The 22,849-nt window shown below is 41.5% G+C and overlaps 1 pseudogene; it reads left to right on the forward strand.

Annotated features, from left to right (window-relative positions):
• Nucleotides 1-12,588, forward strand: part of LOC149147086 (putative thimet oligopeptidase) — a 47,865-nt pseudogene extending 35,277 nt beyond the window's left edge.
• The last annotated feature ends 10,261 nt before the right edge of the window (nt 12,589-22,849 follow it).

Consider the following 22,849-nt stretch of genomic DNA (forward strand, 5'->3'; position numbering starts at 1 on the left):
GCACAAGCTCTTACCCAATGATGAACTCGCTTCTTCGTACCTATAGCCAACTGAACTAACCAAGACTCTGCATGCAAATCCTTATTTAACCGATATTTATCCACCAAGTTAGGACTAGCATAGCTTTAATTAGATCCAGGGTCAATCAAAACAGAAATAACTTGATCACAAAGCTTACTGTCCATCTCAATGATAGATGCCTAATGTTATGCCTGTCTGTTGTCCACGGCTACATAGATACGAGGAATACTCTGGCCAACATCTCCTACAGTCTACGCCTCCTATGCATTTTATATCTAGGGTATACCACCCTGATTCTTTCGACAATCTCTCCTGCAATGGTCTTTGCCACAAGTCCAACACTCTATGGGCTTCCAACCTCCATCCTTGTTCTTCTCTTCAGTTTGATGTCCCTGTCCTCTATCTAATGCATTGAACCTCTTAGGTGGTGCACTATTCTCCTTATTACCTGTACCCTGTGGCCTTGCTCACTTTTTATCCCATTTTCCTTTGTTCTTTACATTGCCTCTCCAATCTAGCTTAGTCTCAGTTATGCACTTTGATTGTTCATAGCAATGCTTTAGCTTTCAGATGGCCTCCTCCAATGATCAAGGCTCATCGAATTCAATCCTATCTTTGAATGCAACCGATAGTCCACTAATGAATCTCTAAATCTTAGCCTTCTCCTCCATGAGGTAAGGCACATACTTGAACAGTTCCAAGAACTTACTGGTGTACTCATCATCTGTCATGGATCCCATCTTTAGTTCATTTAACTCTTTTGCCCTGTCATCGAAGTATCTCTCCGACAGATACTTCTTCTTGAATAATTTCTCAAATTCACTCCAAGTCAAATATTCCTCATCTATATCTCTGACATTCTTCACATCTTCCCACCAAATGTCTGCTTTACCTTTAATATTGAAAGTAGCCACTCTAACTTTCATGTTTTCTAAGTAGTCATGCAACTTGGAGAATTTATTCATACCAAGCAGCCATGCCTCTACATCTTGTGATCTCTTTATCTCTCCATCAAAGTAGTTGGCTTTTCCTTCTTAAATTCATCTGGAAAGTATCCCCTATCATTCCTCTTGTAAGGATGATAACGACGACGATCATAGTGCCTATCTGAATCAGAACTAGAATCATACCTATTTCTATCCCTTTTCCTCTTTAGAGTGTCCAAAAATCTGCCATCTCTAACTGTATCATCTCTATCTGATCGATGACCTCCATGCGATGTACTACCACATGCCCCATTAGTTTTATCTTCCTGCTCATGACTTATCCGTAGTGGTCATTGTCGCTGCAAATCTGACAAGATTTGAAGTATTACTGCATTCAACTCTGCTAACTTTTCCTATCACTGTATGATTTTGTCATTATCTGGCCTACAACTCCTTATCTCCTCCTTTAAACTTCTCAATGTAACTGCCAAGTCAGAAGGGTTCCCAACACCATACTTCTCTTTGAATTCGTAGGGAGAATCTCTATAGTTAACCATCTTGATAGCCATTTGATATTTCTTCCTGCAAGGCATAATATGTCAGATAAACCAAATCACAATAAATCAATGTACCTTAGTATAGCTCAGGGAGGATACTTGTTTGCAAGATTACCAAATCAGTGTGATACATGTATAACATAATCATAACAACATATAGACATACGCGAGTAAATGTATCAACTCATAAACATTACTCTAACTAGGATCCAGTCATCAATGCAAGGCCATATCAACAATGCATGATATGACCTCATGCATGACAACAACCATTACTCCATTGTACACATTGCCACATGCAACCAAAAATATGCATAAGCAATTCCAAACCAACTACCAATACACATAGCCACATGTAGTCGAGCATAATCGATCAATTCTCGTAATCAACCTACAAGATTGATGCATGTAATCAAAATATAAAAAAACGTAACCTAACATACAAGGATGTAAGTAGGTAGCATAAAATCAACATGTAAGTGACATATAATCCATACTCAGTCAGTCACATACTCATTTCAAATACATTTCCTGAAATCAATAAAAAATTCTCCATGATAACCATACTACAACCCTAATCCGACGTCAAGCCATTGCAATAAGTATATAAGTGTAAGAGACACACATGCAATTGACATGCATACATGAACAACACATAGCCATCCAATCCGGGGGTGAACCATGCTCTAATACCACAAGGTAACACCCTCCTCGCACATCTACACAAGCAATCAGCTAGCAGGGGTAAACATTGGACGAGAGGCCACTATGATATGATTTGGCCTCCTAAGTCACCTTAAGGAAGTGGAACCAACAGAAACACACCATACAGACATCAAACATTATCAACATAACCCTGAGAGGACAAGTCAACCACTTAGACAACTTATCCATGGATCCCACTATTGTTTTAGGTCTCTTGGGCCATAGTCGCTCTCATGCTATGGGTAAGGGAGCGACCAATGACCTAAAGTCGCTCTCACAGGGCTGCCTGCTAGCGAATGTGGACCAAAATTGTCACTGTTCTACCAGCGACCGCGAGATTTAATACAGTTTTTCAGGCTCAGAGCTGAGGGCACTAACCCTAACTGATCCATCTCTTCAAATTAGTAAAGTAACATGGAAATGAAAGTACTAAAGCAAATACTTGTTCAAGACCTTGACTGGATCCCTACTAATTGTTGTGTCGGTTTAGTCACTGTTTAATTTGTACTAAACCACAAGCATTTAATTATCAACCAGGGTAGGTCTGTTTATTTCAAAGGTGTTTGCATTATCTGTGTTGATACATAACAACCAGGGAAAGAAATGAAAGAAAATGTCATTGAACACAATTGCAGAACTCAAAGCACTCATGAAGAAATTAAAAAGACATTCTACATGAAAGAAATTTACTCATCACACTTCATGTTTTTCTCAAAGAACACGTGCGCCACACATCATTAGTATAACTATATCAACTGATTAAATATTATAGTTCTAACCAATCCTGTGTAACAACATATAATGAATATGGAAAGAGAAGTGCATAAGTAATGTAGAAATTCCCACTGTAGATCAACAAATTATGCAATATACTAAAGCAAAATACAAGATCTACTTCTACAAACAAACTTGCGGAAGCTTAATCGATTTTGAGCAAGATAAAAAAGAACACATATAACATAGAAGAAGAAATCATACACATGAAACACAAAAGAATACTCTGGGGAAAGCCTCAGCTAAAAACCCCGATCTCTGTATTATCATATAAGTGGAAATATATCCAGATTACACAAAGCTTTAGCTCACAAGCTATCCAGCTCTCAGTACAATCCCTCTGCTACTCATAGACAGTCAAAGGCCTCTCTCAAACCTTCTCCTCTGCCCTCCAAGCCTCCTATTTCCTTGCACAATTTTTCTTGGGGTCCAGTGCTTCCACACATGTGAATTCCCACCTCACATTGCTCACTTGGCCCAGTGGTAACTGCGTAATCCTGAAGGAGATAAATCCTTCTCCATGGATGAGTTTCCTTTATAGGAAAAATCCATCCAACTAATAGTACACTGTCCCTCCTTTGATCTCAACTGGGTCTCTGTCTGAACTGACATGCATGAGTTATTCATGAGAGAATATTCAGTTATCTAAAGTGCAACAGTTATATGCAAGCATGCATTAACTAACTGAACTCACATTAATTTAAACAAATTGTTTAAATTAATCTAACTAGACTTGACTCATTTAATTGAGCCAACTAATTACAAATCAAATTAGAACTCATCCTTATCTCTTTAACTGATGGATAAATTCCTCAATTAATGGAGAAACTGTTGCATGTCCCCACATAGACTTCATGTTTGATTTTCCTTAACTCAAGATGAATTAATTAATTATTTTACAAACGGTTATTAAGTTCAAATTCGAATTTTACTTCCTATTTTAGTCCAAGGACTGACTAAAATTGGAATCCATCCTGAACAACACTTCCATTTTTCATTCCCTGTTGCTCAATCCAACACTGGTACCCAAACTATTATTTATAGAAATGCTATTTTTAGCACTTCTATTTAACATTTCTTGTTGCCATTTTCAACACTCCCTCTCAACAAGAAAGGTTTCAACTCAAACCTGATCTTGTACCTTTGGAATGTTCTGCATGCAACACTTCTACCAAGTGTGGTTGCTCCAACAACTCTAGAAACAAGCAAAACTCCCAACTGACCTCTCTGTTGGGCTATAAACATACTTTGATGCTGAAGCTCTACCTGCTGCTTACAAGTGCTCCCTCTCTGACCTCTGAGCTGCTGCAACACCCCATGCATCTCGCACCATTTCACACCTCTCCATGCCATCTTGCACTGGTGCAACACTCCTGTGCCTCTTGCATTGTTGCAGCCTGCTAGCTCTACATAGTCTTGGGACTCCTGCACTGTAGCTCTCTCTGCTGCTCCATCCACATCTGTCTCTATCCAATCAATCAGTCCTACTACTCCTCGTCGGGACTCCTGTAGTAAAGTCGAATCAAAGAGGTTGGGTACCTCAAGGATCCTGCCCCTATTCCAACTGTTGGCTTATATGGGCTTGAACCAGGTTCGAAAGCATTATTTAGCAAAACAAATCCCACAGCTACCGGCCCTTTCGGCAACAGCCTGCGAAGCGCGGACTAAGGTCTCACCCGAGGTAGCAGGGGAGGGTGCTGGAATCATGTTTCCATACCCTGGGGATGTTTTGGATGTCGTTTGGGGCTCCCACACTGTTCTGCAGCCTCGCGCTACGCTAGATCTGCGCAGATCGGAAAACCCTTATTGCGTTTATTATAGATTGAATCACTTATTATTGGTTTGATCTAGTTAAAACGACCTTTAAGAAACCATTTATTACTTTTGGTTACTTCTTGCATAAAGATTAATCCAGTTCACATGTATTCAATTGTAGCAAATGTAGAAATCATAACAGTTAATTTATCATAAAAGAGTAAAGTCGCAACCAACACAGAATTTAGAAGAAACTTATCTTTATTATCAATCTTCCACAATACATCTAGATCCACCCTGCGCACTCAGCTGCAGGGGTCTGCACATACAGCTGCAGACTTTTCAGGCCTCTGTGCACACAGCTACAAAGCCTCTACCTTCTACCATATTCCCTCGACTTGGACTTACAGACACTTTCAAGCTATTACCTTCAAGGACCCATTGCATTTCATCTTCCAAAAGAACTACTTTCCCTCATATAGCCTCGCTCTATTTATACTTTCCCTTGGCCCACGATCCCTCCACTGGCCAACTCTATTACTATTTCTTTACATTATTTTTGGGTGGACTACCCTTTGACTCAACCTACTATAGTTCGCACTCCGCGCTTTCTGCGGAGTCTTTTACCCTAATATTACCCAAAATTTCGGGCTTCGCACCCCATACTCGTTCCACGGGGCTTGCGCTACCCAACACTCCCCCAACACAATGATCGTGGCTCATCCCGAGTCACTTACTGGCGTGGCTAGATGCTCAGTCTTGGTTTCGCGGTTCGCCCTTCGTTGAGTGGCGCTCATCATCTGGCTGCTCCTGCTTTGTTTCCTGCAATGCTTTTCCGGCTTCAGTGTTTCTACCATATGTTGCAATTGATGATGCTCATTCTGCTCTGCTCGGTTAACACAGAACACCCCCTCCGAGGATTTTAGTGCGAGCGAGGGAGCTGCATACAAGACCTCTTGGTACCACTGTATCCCTTTCCGACCGACGTATCTTCTCTTCGCACCATCTGCTGCAACCTGTGTTGCAATTTTGTAAGACCCTGGCTGCTGTCTGCCAGATCCTACTCATCGAGAACCATCAGAGGAAACTTATTGACTACATCTCCACCCATGGTCGTCGTCTGTCCCTCCTTTTGTTGTTCTATTGTAACACGCAATCCTACCCCTAGGCTGGGTGACGACATCCGGACCAATTCTACTTTGTAGTCCCTTTTTTCAACAAGAATTTGAGGGATGCTGAACTGAGGTATGATATCATTGAAAAACAGGCATATGCTCTTATTAAATCTTTGAAAGCTTTCAGAGTTTATATCTTGCATTCAAAGATAATTGCATATGTACCCTCTGCTGCAATAAAAGATGTCCTAACACAACCTGATGCTGATGGAAGAATGGCAAAATGGATTGCAAAATTGATTGAACTTAATATAGAATTGAAGCCCACTAAGTTGGTCAGAGGTCAGGGTCTTACCAAGTTATTGGCTGAAGAAAATTGTAGGTCTTCAGATATTGATTTCTTGGGCACAATTGCAGAAAATAGTCAGGCAGAAGAGGAAAAAATAGCTGAAACAGAGAGAAAGCAATTAGTGGCCGAGAACTTAGCTTCTTGTAACTGGCATGCTAAAATAATTAAGTTTTTGCTGAAGCTAGAAATACCTTCAGGATTTACTCAAAGTCAAGCTAGAACTTTAAAATTTAGAGCTGTTATCACTCAGGTTGTCCCTTTTGACTCTTAAAGGGATACGGCCGAGGTAACCACAAACCAACTTTGGACTGCAGGTTCTAGCCAACCTGCAATTAGAGAGGGCTCTCTCTTTTAGATTTAACTTTGTTTGAAAGGATTTCAGGCTAGGTCTTGGGCTCAGGGGGTTCTTTGTTTTGTTTTGGTGGGAAAATTGATTCTTCAGGGAGAGGCAGTGTATACTCTAAGTTTCTCGAACCATTGGGCGTGGAGTCAAGGATGAGGAAAGCTGTTATATTTCTTTAAACACAATGAGGGAAGATGGAGCAGGATAGCTGAGGTCGAAGCAACTTTTAGGTTTTATGGATGGAAGAGATGCCAAGCAATGAGAGGCAGTTAAGAATCTCTCAATTGGCTTAACAGAGGAGATGACAGAGCGCTACCCAGGGGCAGTTAAGAATCCCTAGATAATTGGCAAACACAGGTAAATTGGGGTAAATATGAGCCGGGAGGAATTCATATTCATAACCAATTCATTGAGACGAAAACACAGAGAAATAGCAGAAATTGAGCATAGAGAGTGTTTAAACTTATTCTAGGCTATTCTTTCTTCCTGCTATTTAGATAATGGTAAACACATAAACAGAGATAAGAGGCACTTATTGCTTCAGGCCGCAGCGCAGGAATTCCATCTTCAACTCTTCAAAAAATTCATCAACAACAGACAGTTCGTTCTCCGAGCTTTCAACAATCTTTGATTATGGAAGAACTCAGGTGTACAATGCGAGTCTCTCATGAAATTCTCAATTGACCAACCCTTAAAACTATACAGAGGGTGGTATATATAGGGCAAAACTTTCTATCTACTGCTTTTATTACAACTTGACCTAATCAGGTCATAAAACATCATTTATTGACCTAACTCTATCTGGAATTAAATGCAAAAAATCTCTTGAGCGGCGCTGAGGGTCGCCGTATCAGAATTGAGTGAATGATGTGGTCCTTGGTGGCTTGGTGTAGTGTCTTCTGAAATAAATATGCATGGGTTCCTGTTCCTCGAAGCCTGCCTGCATTTAAGTTTAAGCTGTGATTTGAGTGCAGGAATGGGCTTTAGCTGCCTGATTTGACTTCCTGATGGGCTCATTAATTCTTAGCTGCTTCGAGCCACTAAAATATCTTCGGCTGATACTCTTTGGCGTCTTCTCCTTCTCTGATACTCTTTGACAAAATCTGGGCTGCTGATCTGATGTACTGCGGGTCTAATCACGATTTAACGGCCGCTGTTCGGCCTCTGCACCTTTGAAATTGTTTTCTGATCCTTTCGGCCTGCTCTGTGAAGAAAACTGATCATTTCTGCGCCTTTTCGGGCTTCCTGGGGCTGCATGGAGCGAAGATTCCTAAAGATTCCCTGAAGATTCTCCATTTTGGCCCAAAAAATCCTGCGGCGCAAATCGCTCATCAAAAACTGCCTCAGAATTCGATTCCGGGGCTCCGAAGTGCGATTTTCGCGCCTCTGCGTCCAAAAAGGGCTGATGACGTCAGCATGACGTCAGCATTGTACGGCGGGTGACGTCAGCATGATGTCAGCATGGCGACGTGGCGGGATGACGTCATCACGTACGGACGATGACGTGGCAGGTACGGTGGCGGGACACGTGGCAGGAGGCCACGCAGGCGGGTGACTCATCGGGTGACTGTACAAGGGGGGTGACGTGGGCTGTTGACTGTGCAGGGGGTGACGTGGGCTGTTGACGTCACCAGGCGGTAAGCGGTATGTGGCGCACCGCTTATGGGGGATGGCGGTTTCGGAGGGAGGGGCTCCGCCACAGCCCGACGCCTGACGCGTGGCGGGAGTACGGTGGCGAAACCGCCGAACTCCCGGACGTTAAAGGCCGGGCGCGTCGGGGATAAGGATGCCCGCCAGCCGTAGATCTGCGGGGCTGTGGATCGGACGGCTGGCGGCGGACGCGACGGGATATGGGGTTAACGGGCGGGAATATTCACAGGAATATTCCGAATTTAATATGCGCGGCGGATGGGTTATAAGCTTAGGAAAACGGGTTTACGGGGTTAAATAAAGGCACGGGTTAATAATTATGCACAGGAACTTTGGGTTAGGGGCGGAATGTGGGTTTTTACAGCGGTGGGGTGAAATTTTACAAGAGGAAGGTGAAAACATGGGTTTTTTTGGGGGTTTTTAGGGTTAAGGGAGAGGTTGCTAGCTGACCAGGTGTCAAACTAGTTCCTCAATGACACGGATGGGCTAAAAACAGTCCCAGATGGACTGTGATTTCCCTGACTTAGTATAATTATGGCTATAATGCCAGGGATGGGATATTTACATAGGGGAGTGTTATATACATGATTTTTAGTAGGGGAAAGGAAAAATTGTTAGGGAGCTAGATAATAACGTTAAAAGTTAATATGGAGATGAAGAGAGGGCGCTAAGGTGTGAGACCTTATGCCATTTGGGGAAAAGAAGACTCACAGATGATGAGTGAGCAGTCCTTGAGTGAAGGAGATCCTCACCAAGGCACATGTCATGGAAACGATGTGACTGAGAGGCTCAAGCAGATCTTGACCTCTTGGGGGATGTTAGTAAGTGACTTGGGGGGGGGGGGAATGAGAAGAGGGGGATGTTAATGAATCTTCAGCCTGAGTACCTTCATGAAACTGCAAAACTGCCTGATAACTGTGATCTGGAAGAATAAGACATTGTGAGGTACTAAATTGATCACTGTTCATCACTCTGCCATCGAACGGCTACCTACCCAGCCTACTGTCCTAACATTTTTTCTTCTTTTTATTTTGGGTGCACTTGGACTTGCAGACCCAGATTCACAATTTTTTCTTTTGAATTTTCCTATCTAGATCTGCACTTATTTCTGCCAGGGCCCAGATTAAACAGTTGGGTCCCTTTGATTCTCTACCTATCTACAAATCTGCCAAGATTAAACTGTTTGGATAGATGTCATTCTCTATATTCTAAAACAGGAAATTGAAACCTAGGGAAGCCAAGATTAGACGGTCTGGACCTCCCTTTAAGAACTTCTTCAAAACTGGAACAACTCATCAAAATTGGAAACAACAGTAACATTTGAATTGGCATACTCTATTGCTTCTTCTCTGGTTTTTCTTCTCTGGAAATATGGAACCTTGCTGCAAGAAAGATGACATATTTGGCATGTAAAAATGTCAATCATGAAATATGAAACCTGTTGCAATAGGAGGCTAACAAGAGCAACAAAGTATTGCATTATGGAAAATCTACTCTACTAGAGGGATCCATATGGAATATTTTTAAGGTGTCTGGACAAAGAACAGTCAAAAGAAGTTATGAAATAGTTTCATAACAGCATGTGTGGAGGGCACCATTATTGGAAAACTACAGACCATAAAATTCCCAGAGCAGGGTACTATTGGCCCACTTTATTTTCTGATGTATTTGTTTTTGTTAAATCTTGTGACAGGTGCCAAAGATTTGAAGAAAAACAATAGTTGAAATCGCTGCCCCTAAAACCAATTCAGGCAAAAGGACCTGTTCAGTAGTGAGCTTGGATTTTATTGGAGAAATCAATCCATATTCCAGTGGCTAGCACAGGTGGATATTAGTAGCCACTGATTATTTCACTAAGTGGATTGAAGTAGTCCCTACCAGGAAGGTTGATCATAATGTGGTCATGAGGTTTTTGACAGAGAATATCTTCAGTAGATTTGGTTGTCCACACAAATTGATCACAGACAATGCAACAACTTTCAGGGCAAAAGAATTGGTGGAAATATGTGATTCAATGGGCATTAAACTTGTGCATTCCACCTCTTAGACCCATGCGCGGAGGGGTCAGAAAGAGCCATTTTGTTATGACCCCTCCACGCATGGGTCTACATAGCATTTTTTCAAACAAACTCCATATATACTCAGAAGATAGAATGTAAGAGGTTGATGAATGTTATTCTGGAGTAAAGTTCAACTTCTGGAGACTGCAACTATTGTGACACCTGCAGCTTCTGGTCTTTATTTCCAGCTAATACAAGCTTCTTTTGCTATCAATTGCTCACTTTCCACTTCTTCTTCGTTGTTCCAGGCTGTGTCTGTATGCATTTTTCACTTTCTCTTGATGTTTAGCAGTAGAGGGGTTTCCATCCCACCTCTCTGTTAGAATCTAGTTACTATCACTGAATTTGTTTGCAGGTTTCTGTTATTTTAATGCTAGAGAGCTATGATCCTGTTTGTGTATTAAGAAGCAGATTTATAGATCTTTTAACTGGTTGCAGCTGACCATCACAGGGTCCTATGCATCTACTGGTGTGATCAGTATTCTCCATCATCACAATTTCCTTAAACTGTGAGTAATTGGTGGTCTAAAGCCTTGTAGTCTAGGGGTATTCACCCATGTCTAGGGTTAAGCATAGTAGAAGTGGTTATCTGGCTTGAACATGTAGCATTTCCTTCATTCATACACCATTTATCCAACATTTTTGTTGAGTTTGTAATGTTCCCGAGCATCTCTGATATACAACCTAGGAGAGTTTCTTGGGGTGATAACATTAATTGGCGTCGTTGCTGGGGAGAGGCGAATTGAAGCTCAGCTTCCCTAGGAAAACGACACAGCTTCAAGCTTTGATGATAGACAAGGTTTGAACATAGTTTTTGGTTGTAATCATCTATCTAGCGACTCCAATGATGGAAGACCATCCTTTGGTGACTCCAGATTGAAGTTTTGGCTCAGTCTGTGAGACACACTCAAAGAAATCCTCAGAAATCACTAGCTAAACCAGTGCCTGACCCTGAGAGGACTGTCAAATCGAAAAAAGCATCACAGAAAGGGGCATCAGGATCAGGTAAGCCTAAGAAATCTCATGCATCTCTGAAAAATAAAGTTGTAGCTGAAGATATACAGATTGAGGATTTAGAAATCAACACTGTTAATAAGGAAAAACCTTCAGAGATTAGTTCAGCCCTTGTGCAGTTAATTCCCCTTTGAATCTCAGTCCAAAGGAAACTTCCCATTCAATCCAAAACATCCCTTTATCTCTACCATCCATCACATTACTCCCTACCATTCAATCTGCTACTATTCTTCCAAATATTCCAATCATGGCAGGACAGCAAGCACCTACGAGGATAGAAAGAATTGTAGCTGCCAGATATGGACCATTGGTATTTCCTGTTCCTTTAAATCCTATGCCTGTGGGAGAATATTAGAAATATATGCCTAAATTCACTGGCATAGAGGGAGTAACAACAGAAAAACACCTTGAGGCTTTTTACAATTATGCTGATAATTTAGATATAAGTGAGAATGATGTGTGGATGAGAGTTTTTGTCCAGAGCCTTGAAGGAGAGGATAGGAAGTGGTTTAGAGAATTACCCCAGAGATCAATAACAGATATTGAAGCATTAGATGATGCGTTTTTGAAGCAATGGGGAGATAAAAAGGACTTGCTGTATTATCATAGTGAGTTTGGTAATCTGAAGAGGGAAAATCGTGAATCTTTGCCTGATTTTAATAAAAGATTCAATCCAATGTATAGTAAGATACTAGCTGAGGTAAAGCCTACTCCTACCTTTGCCAAACTCACTTATGCCAATGCTTTTGACTCTGATTTCTGCCTGTTATTGAGAGAAAGGAGATGGGCCACTTTAGCTGATATGCAGGATGCAACACTGGAGGCGGAATCCAATATTATGGCTGCAGAAAAGCTTAAAAGTCAAGCTGACAGAAGGAGGTAGAGAGGTCAGGCTTCTACTTCTTCTGCATCATCTTCAAAGCCTAAATTAGACAAGATGACTAAGATGATAGAGTCATTGGTTGTTGAAATTTCTAAGCTAAAGGTTGAGCAGAACTCAGGGAAAACAAGGCAGCATAACACATTTGCTCCAAGAAACCCTAATCCATTCAGAAGAGGAAATGAGCAGTTACAAATAATGCAGAGGGGTGAAGATTCAAAAGAAGATCAGAAAGTTAAAGCTCCTTTCCAAAATGTAGTCATGGAAGAGGAACAATTTGAAGAAGGTGGGGATGAAATTCACTGCATGGAAGATAAAGGCAGTTCTGCATTTTTGACATTGGCAGAGTATGAACAATCATTGCTGCAGGAACAAGACAGTCAAGATTGGGATGGAGAAGCTGTCCTATAAGCTGAACAGCAGCAGAGGTATAACCTGAGATCAAATGCAAAAAATGTCAAAGAGAATCCTGCCCAAAGAGCTGTTGTCCAAACAGAGTCACAAAATAACAGGTAGAGAAGACCAACAGCTGATCCAATCATCCTCAAAGCTCCAGTTCAAGAGGTAAAAGGTTCTGATAAGTCATCTTCTTCTTTCAGCTTCGAGTCAAAAGTTTAGGGATTGAAAATATCTGTGCCTCCGGTTGAGTTGGTGAAGAGTGAAGTATTTAGGAAGCCTATCCTTGAAGCCCTTGAGCTAGAAACCAAACAAACCTCCACTGACTCTGTTAATTTGCAAGATGACAAGCTTGCTATTATGCTCAGTCCTATGATTGAACCTGCTGATAATAATTCTGCATTTTTTTATGTCTCATTGACTATTCATGACAAAATCCTCCACAATTGCCTGCTAGATACAGGGTCCAGCCACAATTTAATGCCTAAAGTTGTCATGGAAGAGTTAGGCCTTAATATCACTAGACCTTATCATGATTTATTTTCTTTTGATTCAAGGAAGGTGAAATGTCTTGGATTGATTAAAGATCTGGCCATTACTTTAACTCATCTGCCCATGAAGAGTATGATGATGGATATTGTGGTAGCAGATGTCCCTCCTAAATTTGGCATGCTGCTGTCTAGAGGGTGGATTAAGAGACTAGGTGGGACATTACAAAATGATTTATCTTATGCAACTGTCTCAGTTTTTGGAGGAGAAAGCAGGAGATTGTATAGAGAAGCACAATGGGCATACATTATCAGTGATGAGAGCAATCCTACAAATCATCCCATTTATGCAGTGGACACCGATTTTGGAGCATGTATTCTCCAAATAGAAGAATCTCAGAAGGCCATAATGCAGATCAGGAAACCAACAGTTCAGGTCGAGAAAGAACAAGGAAGTTAGATTTGGGATTTGTTCTTTGATGGAGCATGTTCCAGGGAGACTGCAGGAGCAGGGGTGGTACTAGTGTCTCCAGAGAAAGAAAGCATTCAACTGTCTTTTAAGCTGGTTTTTCAAGTCACAAACAACATAGTAGAATATGAAGCTTTGCTGTTGGGCCTTAATGCAGCAAAAGACAGAGGAATCAAGAATCTGAAGGTGTTTGGAAACTCTGATTTAATTATACAACAAGTAAATAAAACATTTCAAGCAAAGCACCCAAGGCTAAAAGCATATAGAGATGAGGTATGGAGAATCAAACATTCTTTTGATTATTTCTATATTTCATACATTCCTAGAGCCCAAAATCAGCTTGTTGATTCCCTTGCCTTGTCTGCTAGTCTATTTATTCCTCCTATGCCTCCCAGACTAGTCTATGAAGTCCAATTGAAATACAGACCTTCCTTGCTTGATAATGTACAGCATTGGAAAGTTTTTAATGATGATGATGAGTTAAATAGGTTCCTTCAAGTCATTGATGAATTTTCTGAAATGCAAATTGACCAAGAGAATGATGCCTTGCAAGAAAACCCCCAGCCCTAGCTTAGAAATAAAATTGGTAAAGATTGCATTATTCAGCTTCCCAACAATCATATTCCTAAAGGTATAATTCCTCTTGAGAGACTATTTGACCAAAATGATGTGCCTTATAAGGCTGTCCAAAAAGAAAACCAATCTGCAGTCTGTAAGTATGATATAGGAAGTCCAGGTCAGCCTAGGTATGTGAATTTGTCCACTCATTTGTCTGCTAATCAAAGTGTTGAATACTACAATTTAATGATGCAGTTTGCTGATGTGTTTGCATGGGAGTATAGTGACCTGAAAACATATGATAAGAACATAATTCAGCATAAAATCCCTCTGGAGAAAGACACTATTCCTTTCAAATAGAAGCTGAGACCAATAAATCCTATGCTTCTTCCACTGATTGAAAAAGAAATTAAAAAGTTGCTGGCTGCCAAGATCATTGTTCCTCTTAGATATTCCAAATGGGTAGCCAACTTAGTGGTAGTAAGGAAGAAGAGTGGAGAAATCAGATTGTGTGTTGATTTCAGAAATTTAAACAAATGTTCCAAGAAAGACAATTATCCTTTACCAAAGATGGAGTATTTGCTGCAAAAGGTCTCAGGAGCCAAAGTAATGTCTTTCTTGGATGGTTTTTCAGGGTTCAGTCAGATTGCTGTTCATCCAAATGATCAAGAAAAGACTGCATTTACCACTCCTTGGGGCACTTTTATGTATGCCAAAATTCCATTCGAATTGACGAATGCTGGAGCCACCTTTCAGCGAGCTATGGATATAGCATTTGTGGGAGAGAAGGACAAATTTGTCCTTATCTACCTTGATGATATAAAATTTTACTCCAGCAGCCATCAAAATCATTTACAACATTTAAAAAAAGTGTTCTTGAAGTGTAGAAGGCTTGTGATTTCAGTAAATCCATAAAAATCTCAATTTTCCTTGGAAGAAGGCAAGCTGTTAGGACATGTTGTGTCTGCTGCAAGTGTTCAGATTGACCCAGAAAGAGTAAAGGCAATACAGACTTTGTCTGTCTCGAGATCAAAGAAGGATATTTAGTCTTTTTTGGGCAAAATAAATTTTGTAAGAAGGTTTATTCCAAATTTTGCTGAATATGTGAAGCATATTAACTCCATGTTGAAGAAAGGGGCAGAAATCAAATGGACTCATATAGCAAGAAAATCATTCGATTCCATCAAAAAAGCTATTATGAAGGCTCCCACATTAATAAGTCCAGATTACAACAAGGAGTTTCATATATTTTCATTTGCCTCTGAAGACACCATTGCAGCTGTTTTATTGCAGGCAGATGAATAAGGTTTAGAGCATCCAGTGGCATTTTTCAGCAAGAATTTGAGGGATGCTGAACTGAGGTATGATATCATTGAAAAACATGCATATGCTCTTATTAAATCTTTGAAAGATTTCAGAGTTTATATCTTGCATTCAAAGATAATTGCATATGTACCCTTTGCTGCAATAAAAGATGTCCTAACACAACCTGATGCTGATGGAAGAAGGGCAAAATGGATTGCAAAATTGGTGGAATTTAATATAGAATTGAAGCCCACTAAGCTGGTCAGAGGTCAGGGTCTTGCCAAGTTATTGGCTGAAGAAAATTGTAGGCCTTTAGATATTGATTTCTTGGGCACAATTGCAGAAAATAGTCAAGCAGAAGAGGAAAAAACAACTGAAATAGAGAGAAAGCAATTAGTGGACGATAACCTAGCTTCTTGTAACTAGTATGCTGAAATAATTAATTTTTTGCTGAAGCTAGAAATCCCTTTAGGATTTACTCAAAGTCAAGCTAGAACTTTAAAACTTAGAGCAACAAAGCATTGCATTATGGAAAATCTGCTCTACTGGAGGGATCCATCTGGAATATTTTTAAGGTGTCTAGACAAAGAACAGTCAAAAGAAGTTATGCAACAGTTTCATAACAACATGCGTGGAGGGCACCATTATTGGAAAACTACAGCCCATAAAATTCTCAGAGTAGGGTACTATTGGCCCACTTTATTTTCTGATGTATTTGTTTTTGTTAAATCTTGTGACAGGTGCCAAAGATTTGAAGAAAAACAACAATTGAAATCGCTTCCCCTAAAACCAATTCAGGAAAAAGGACCTTTTCAACAGTGGGGCTTGGATTTTATTGGAGAAATCAATCCACATTCTAGTGGCCAGCACAGGTGGATATTAGTAGCCAATGATTATTTCACTAAGTGGATTGAAGCAGTCCCTACTAGGAAGGCTGATCATAATGTGGTCATGAAGTTTTTGACAGAGAATATCTTCAGCAGATTTGGTTGTCCACACAAATTGATCACAGACAATGCAACAGCTTTTAGGGCAAAATAATTGGTGGAAATGTATGATTCAATGGGCATTAAACTTGTGCATTCCACCTCTTATTATCCACAAGGAAATGGTCTGGCAGAATCCTCTAATAAAAGCCTGATAAGGATAATTAAGAAGCTGTTAGAGGACAATAAAAAGAATTGGGATTCAAAGCTCAAGTATGCACTGTGGGCTGACAGAGTGACCATTAAAAAATCCACAGGTAATTCTCCTTTCAAGCTGGTATATGGCACTGATGCTTTATTCCCAATTCAATTAATTATCCCTGTGGCAAAATTCATTCAAGAAGAGCTGGGTGAGGAAGAATGCATGGCAAAGAGAATCATTGATTTGGCAGAAATACATCAGTTTAGAGAACATCTGGTTGAAAAGGCTGTAGCACATCAGAGAAAGGTCAAGGAAGCCTTTGAAAAAAAGGCAAAAATAGATAATTTTCAGGTTGGTGACTTGGTTTTGAAGTGGGATGCATTGAAAGAGAAGAAAGGCAATCATGGGAAATTTGATGCTTTTCGGACAAGGCCTTTCATCATTTCACAGGTTCAAGGGAAAAACACCTTCATACTGAAAATTATGGAAGAGAAGCAGTTTTTGATGGCCTAGTTAATGGGGGGTTTTTGAAAGTTTATGTTGTTTAAGGTCTTTGGCCTTAAAGGCTGTAAATATTTTGTTTTTATCAGTTTTGTGCAGGCAAAGTAGACTCCATGCCCAATGGAACACTAGGAATTTTGGCTAATTTGTTTTCAGCTAGAAAGGCAATGGTCTGCAAGTTCTTGAGACCTCACAGGGAGGATCTCATCCCAAGAAGGAGCCAGTGTTAGCTCTGCTACATGCTGCTGATTTTCCAGGAGGAGGAATAAGTTTGGTCCTTGGTTGCTGGCTCAGAGATGGTTTATAATGGTTATCTTTGCCTCTCCCTATTTTCCCGCTCACTTCCTTTTACTCCGTTGCCTCCATTTCCTCCTTCCCCTTAAATCCTCCTTATGCTCTTTAAACCCCTTTTATCCCTGTTTTACACCCACTTTTGGCATAAAACCCTTGTTTACCTAGCTCCCGGGTGTTTATGTTTAAAAAACCTTATAAAACCCTCAAAACCCTGTATAAACCCATTATGTGTTTGGTCCCCGGGTGCTTAAGTCTTAACACTTATAACCCACATGACCATATTCACAAAGCCGCGGGGTCTTTTCACCCGTCATATCAATCCAAAGCGCGCTTTTAAATCTCGACCGTCTGATCATCCCGCCTTATCATCCGATGGTGTTCGCAAGTGCTCACCCCATAAACTGCTTGTTTGTTAGCCCGGCGGAAAGTGGTTTTCCTCGCTGACCTACCTGCCACACATCATCATTTTATTGCATCACACCGCCCTGTACGTAAACCACCTTTCTTGTAAAGCGGTGCGGGGAAACTGCTTACCGCCCTTCCGGTATGGTCCCTTGCTCGCTAACTTGTGCACATCTTCCTCGTGCGATAGCCGTCGAATTGATCGCACCCTGATCTGATGGCTCTCGTCTATCTCGATTTTCTAACCTTCTGATATCCCTCATCAAACAATCTCCGCCGTTGATTTTTGTGATCCGACGATGGAGCTTCATTCATCCATTCTCATCTACGCCCGATAGCTCCCTAGATCCAATCTCCACTGTCCGTTTCATCATCCAACGGTTAATACTCGTGCCCAGTCCATCATCCATTTTCAATGTATTTTCAGTGTTTTCGGCCTGCTTTGTGCGCGCGAAGAAGGAAGAGATCATCCGGTACACTGTGCATTGAATTCTTAGCAACCACAGTTAAAGAGATAGCACGACCAAGCACGAGAAGAATGATCCTCGAGCAGTTCAAGGACTACAGCAGTTATGGAAATTTATTCGGTTAATATTTTACCTATTCAGGAAGGACATCAAAGCACAGAAAGAGCCATTTTATTCATTAAAAACAATCAAACTGTATCAGAAGCCCATATCTAATTGTAAATGCGGTTGGTGGTCAGTTATGACCCCTCCACGCATGGGTCTACAGAGCATTTTTTCAAACAAACTCCATATATACTCAGAAGACAGAATGTAAGAGGTTGATGAATGTTATTCTGGTGTAAATTTCAACTTCTGGAGACTGCAACTATTGTGACACCTACAGCTTCTGGTCTTTATTTCCAGCTAATACAAGCTTCTTTTGCTGTCAGTTGCTCACTTTCCACTTCTTATTCTTTGTTCCAGGCTGTGTTTGTATGCATTTTTCACTTGCTCTTGATGTTTAGCAGTAGAGGGGCTGTCATCCCACCTCTCTGTTAGAATCTAGTTACTATCATTGAATTTGTTTGCAGGTTTCTGTTATTTTAATGCTAGAGAGCTGTCATCTTGTCTGTGTATTAAGAAACAAATTTATAGATCTTTTAACTGGTTGCAACTGGCCATCACAGGGTCCTGTGCATCTGCTGGTGTGATCGGTATTCTCCATCATCACAATTTCCTTAAACTCTGAGTAATTGGTGGTCTAAAGCCTTGTAGTCTGGGGGTATTCACCCATGTCTGGGGTTAAGCATAGTAGAAGTGGTTATCTGGCTTGAACATGCAGCATTTCTTTCATTCATCCACCATTTATCCAACATTTTTGTTAAGTTTGTAATGTTCCCGAGCATCTCTGATATACAACCTAGGAGAGTTTCTTGGGGTGATAATAGGTTCTTCATCGCATGGTTCGGCCCTTATCATCTGGACATTCTGTGTCATCATAGGAGGTGCTGTCCTTTTTTCGCGAATCTGTGCTAACAGAATAGGGAAATCTAGCAGTTCAAGGTCGAATTGTTCGCAATAGGGACATGATACTCGAGTTGGATTTGTGCAATCCCGTTCGTTGTGTCCTGGTCCTCCACAATTGTAACAAATTAGTTGTCCTCGACCCCTTCCTAGTCCCATTCCGCCCCGTCCTCGACCCCGTCCTTGGAATCCACTACGCGCAAATGTTGCAACTGGATTTTGACCTCGTCTCGCAGTCTGTATTTGGTAAGCAGATGCCTGATCCACCAACATTCGGCAATCTCTATCCTCGTGACCCACCAATCTACAAAAGTTTCAAAAGAGCTGCTGGGGGGTCTGATTGTATTTCGGCAACAGATGGAAATTATCTGTGTTGTGTTTTCCTCCTACTTGACAGATTGCACACTAGAGCGGGGCGATCACGCTCGGCCCTGCCTGTGCCTCTAGTCGCAAAGGTGCTGGTCCCCCCGTGACCACCAGGTTTACCGCGACTGGACAATGGTCTTTATCATGTCCCTAGCCCCTACACTTGATGCACCAAACTTCTTCCCGAACTTCCGGCGTCTGGTCTTGTTTTAACTTTTGTATTTCCAAACATAAATTTTGGACTTGCGCTTGGATTTGCTGAACTCCCAACCCTGGGTCCTGTACCGGGGTTTCGTGCAGCTGCATTGCTACCTCCAATGCTTCTATGTGGGTTGAGATCTTCTGCTGTGACGAAGCCGATTTTAGATATGGCGTTAGTGATGCGATGAACCAAGCGTAGTGCGCGGACTGAGGTCTCACCCAAGGTAGCAAGGGAGGGTGTTGGAACCAGGTTTCCGCACCGTGGGGATGTCTTGGATGTGGTTTGGGGCTCGTGCGCTATTCTACAACCTCGCGCTACGCTAGATCAGCGCAAATCAGAATACCCTTATTGCGTTTATTATAGATTGAATCACTTATTACTTGTTTGATCTAGTTAAAACGGTCTTTAAGCAACCATTTATTACTTTTGGTTACTTCACGCATCAAGATTAATCCAGTTCACCTATATTCAACCGTAGAAAATGTAGAAATCATAACAGTTCATTTATCATAAAAGAGTAAAGTCACAACCAACACAGGATTTAGAAGAAACTTATCTTATTATCAATCTTCCACAATACATCTAGATCCACCTTGCACACTCAGCTGCAGGGGTCCACGCACACAACTGCGGAATTTTCAGGCCTTTGCGCACATAGCTGCAGAGCCTCTACCTTCTACCCTATTCCCTCAACCCGGACTTATAGACACTTTCAAGCTATTACCTTCAAGGACCCATTACATTTCATCTTCCAAAAGAACTACTTTCCCTCATGGAGCCTCGCTCTATTTATACTTTCCCTTGGCCCGTGATCCCTCTGCGGGCCGACTCTATTACTATTTCTTTACATTATTTTTGGGCAGACTACCCTTTGACTCAACCTACTATAGTTCACGCTCCTCGCTTTCCGCAGAGTCTTTTACCCTAATACTACCCAAAATTCTGGGCTTCGCACCCCATATTTGTTCCGTGGGGCTTGCGCTACCCATCACCAGCCTTCTTGGGACGATCACTCCACATCGCCCTAGCTCCTACCTGGAGGTATGGATGCATGTGATCCCTCTGCCCACCGGGCTCGAAATTTCCCCTACTGGAGGTCTCTGCATGAGTGGATGCCTCCACTCGGTCTCCTCTCGGCTTCGCCAATTGTGGCTTCTCCACAACCTCCTGAAGCTGTGTCACCAATTGTGGCTCCTCCACAATCGTCTGAGACTTCTCCTATGGTTGCATGTTGAGAGGTAATGTACTCTCCCTCTCAACCACCAAGTCTCCATCAGTGGCCTTGCTCCTCAAGGCTTTGCATGCATCTTGAACCTCAAGGAATATAGGGTCTTGACCCATGAACCGATCTGCTTCCCCTGTCTAGTGATGATGTGTCTAAGGAAAACCTTTCCCTTATTGAAGACTACATCATAGCCTCTATCTTCCAGCATCACGATCGACACCAAATTTCTCTTAAGTCCTGGTACATACTTGACATCGGTCAAGGTAATGCGAGCTCCATGCTCCCTCTGAAAAACAACTATGCCTACACCTGAGACACTATACTTTTCATCATTACCCATCACTATGAGTATCTGGAGATCTTTCTCCTCCAAAGTACTGAAAAAACTCTTGTTGCTGGTCATGTGGAAAGAAGGTCCACTGTCAAGAAACCAACCACTTCCCACCATGGATGAAACCATGCATGCGAACAGTGTGAAATCCAACTCGAACTGTGAGGCTAGTGCCTCACCTTCTGATCCTTCTATAGATCCCTTCTTGGATCTCCTCAGTGGACAATTTGTAGTAAAATGACCCACCTCATGATAACGAAAGCATCACACTTTCGATTTGTCAAAATTCTTCCCACCTTGGGAAGAACTGGATTGGGAAAGAGAATTATTCTCCTTCCCCTTCTTCACCTTACTCGCTAAGGCACAGTTTTCTTCATCCTCCATGGATGAAGAACCATCTTTGGTGCTTCTTCTTATCTCCTCCTGCATCAGATCCGACCAAAGTTGTTCCCAATCTGGCAGTTTCTCTCTTCCATTAACCAAGTCTTGATAGCTATGCCAGTTCTTAGGAAGACCGAGGAATGCAAGACTCACCATGTCATCATTAGCTGTCGTGATCCCTACACTTCCAAGCTCATCCCTGCATGTGGTGAGCTTGTTTAGATACATAGAGATCGTGTCGCCCTTTTCACACTTGATCTTCTGAAGCTTGTCTTTCAGCGCCAGATTCCTCTGATCGCTGCTATTCTGATATAGATCTTTCAATCTTTTCCATATTGAAAATGGTGTCTCCTTCCCATGGAGACTCGAGACTATGTGGTCTCGAACTCCCTCCAGAAGGATTCTCCTTGCTCTAGCCACACATTTCTTCCATTCCGCCAATTCTTGGGCACTAGATGCTGCAGGGTTGGGGACTTCTTGATCAATGACGTCCTTTAACCCGGTATCCTCTAATACCACTTCCATGCAATCCTTCTAGGCTATATAGTTTGAGCTGCCATCAAGTGCATACTCAAGGCTCAAACCGTTGAATGCCATTGGTGGAAATGAGATGTGATAAGAACTTAATTTCTATATTCAAGAATCACAAACTTCGAACTTCCCCCTTCTTGTATATTGTTCTTCCTTGATCACCTTTGCTCTGATACCATGTAGAAATTCCCACTGTAGATCAATAGATTATGAAATATACTAAAGCAAAATACAAGATCTACTTCTACAAACAAACTTGCGGAAGCTTAATCGATTTTGAGCAAGATCAAATAGAACACATATAATAGATAAGAAGAAATCATACACATGAAACACAGAAGAATACTCTGGGGAAAGCCTCAACTAAAACCTGATCTCTGTATTATCATACAAGTGGAAATATTTCCGGATTACACAAAGCTTTAGCTCACAAGCTATCCGGCTCTTAGTACATTCCCTCTCTTGCTCATAGACAGTTAAAGGCCTCTCCCAAACCTTCTCCTCTGCCCTCCAAGCCTCCTTTGTGGAAGCTTAATAACATATGAGAAGTATCAACCAAGAACAGATATAACTGAGAATGAGAAGAAATCACACATAACACAGAAGAAATAACCCGGGGAAAGTCTCAGCCAAAAACCCCAACTCTGTATT

This window comes from Pinus tabuliformis, chromosome 9 (assembly GCF_031772625.1).
Source record: "Pinus tabuliformis cultivar Carrire ecotype Pingquan chromosome 9, CPIR1, whole genome shotgun sequence".
NCBI lineage: Eukaryota > Viridiplantae > Streptophyta > Pinopsida > Pinales > Pinaceae > Pinus > Pinus tabuliformis.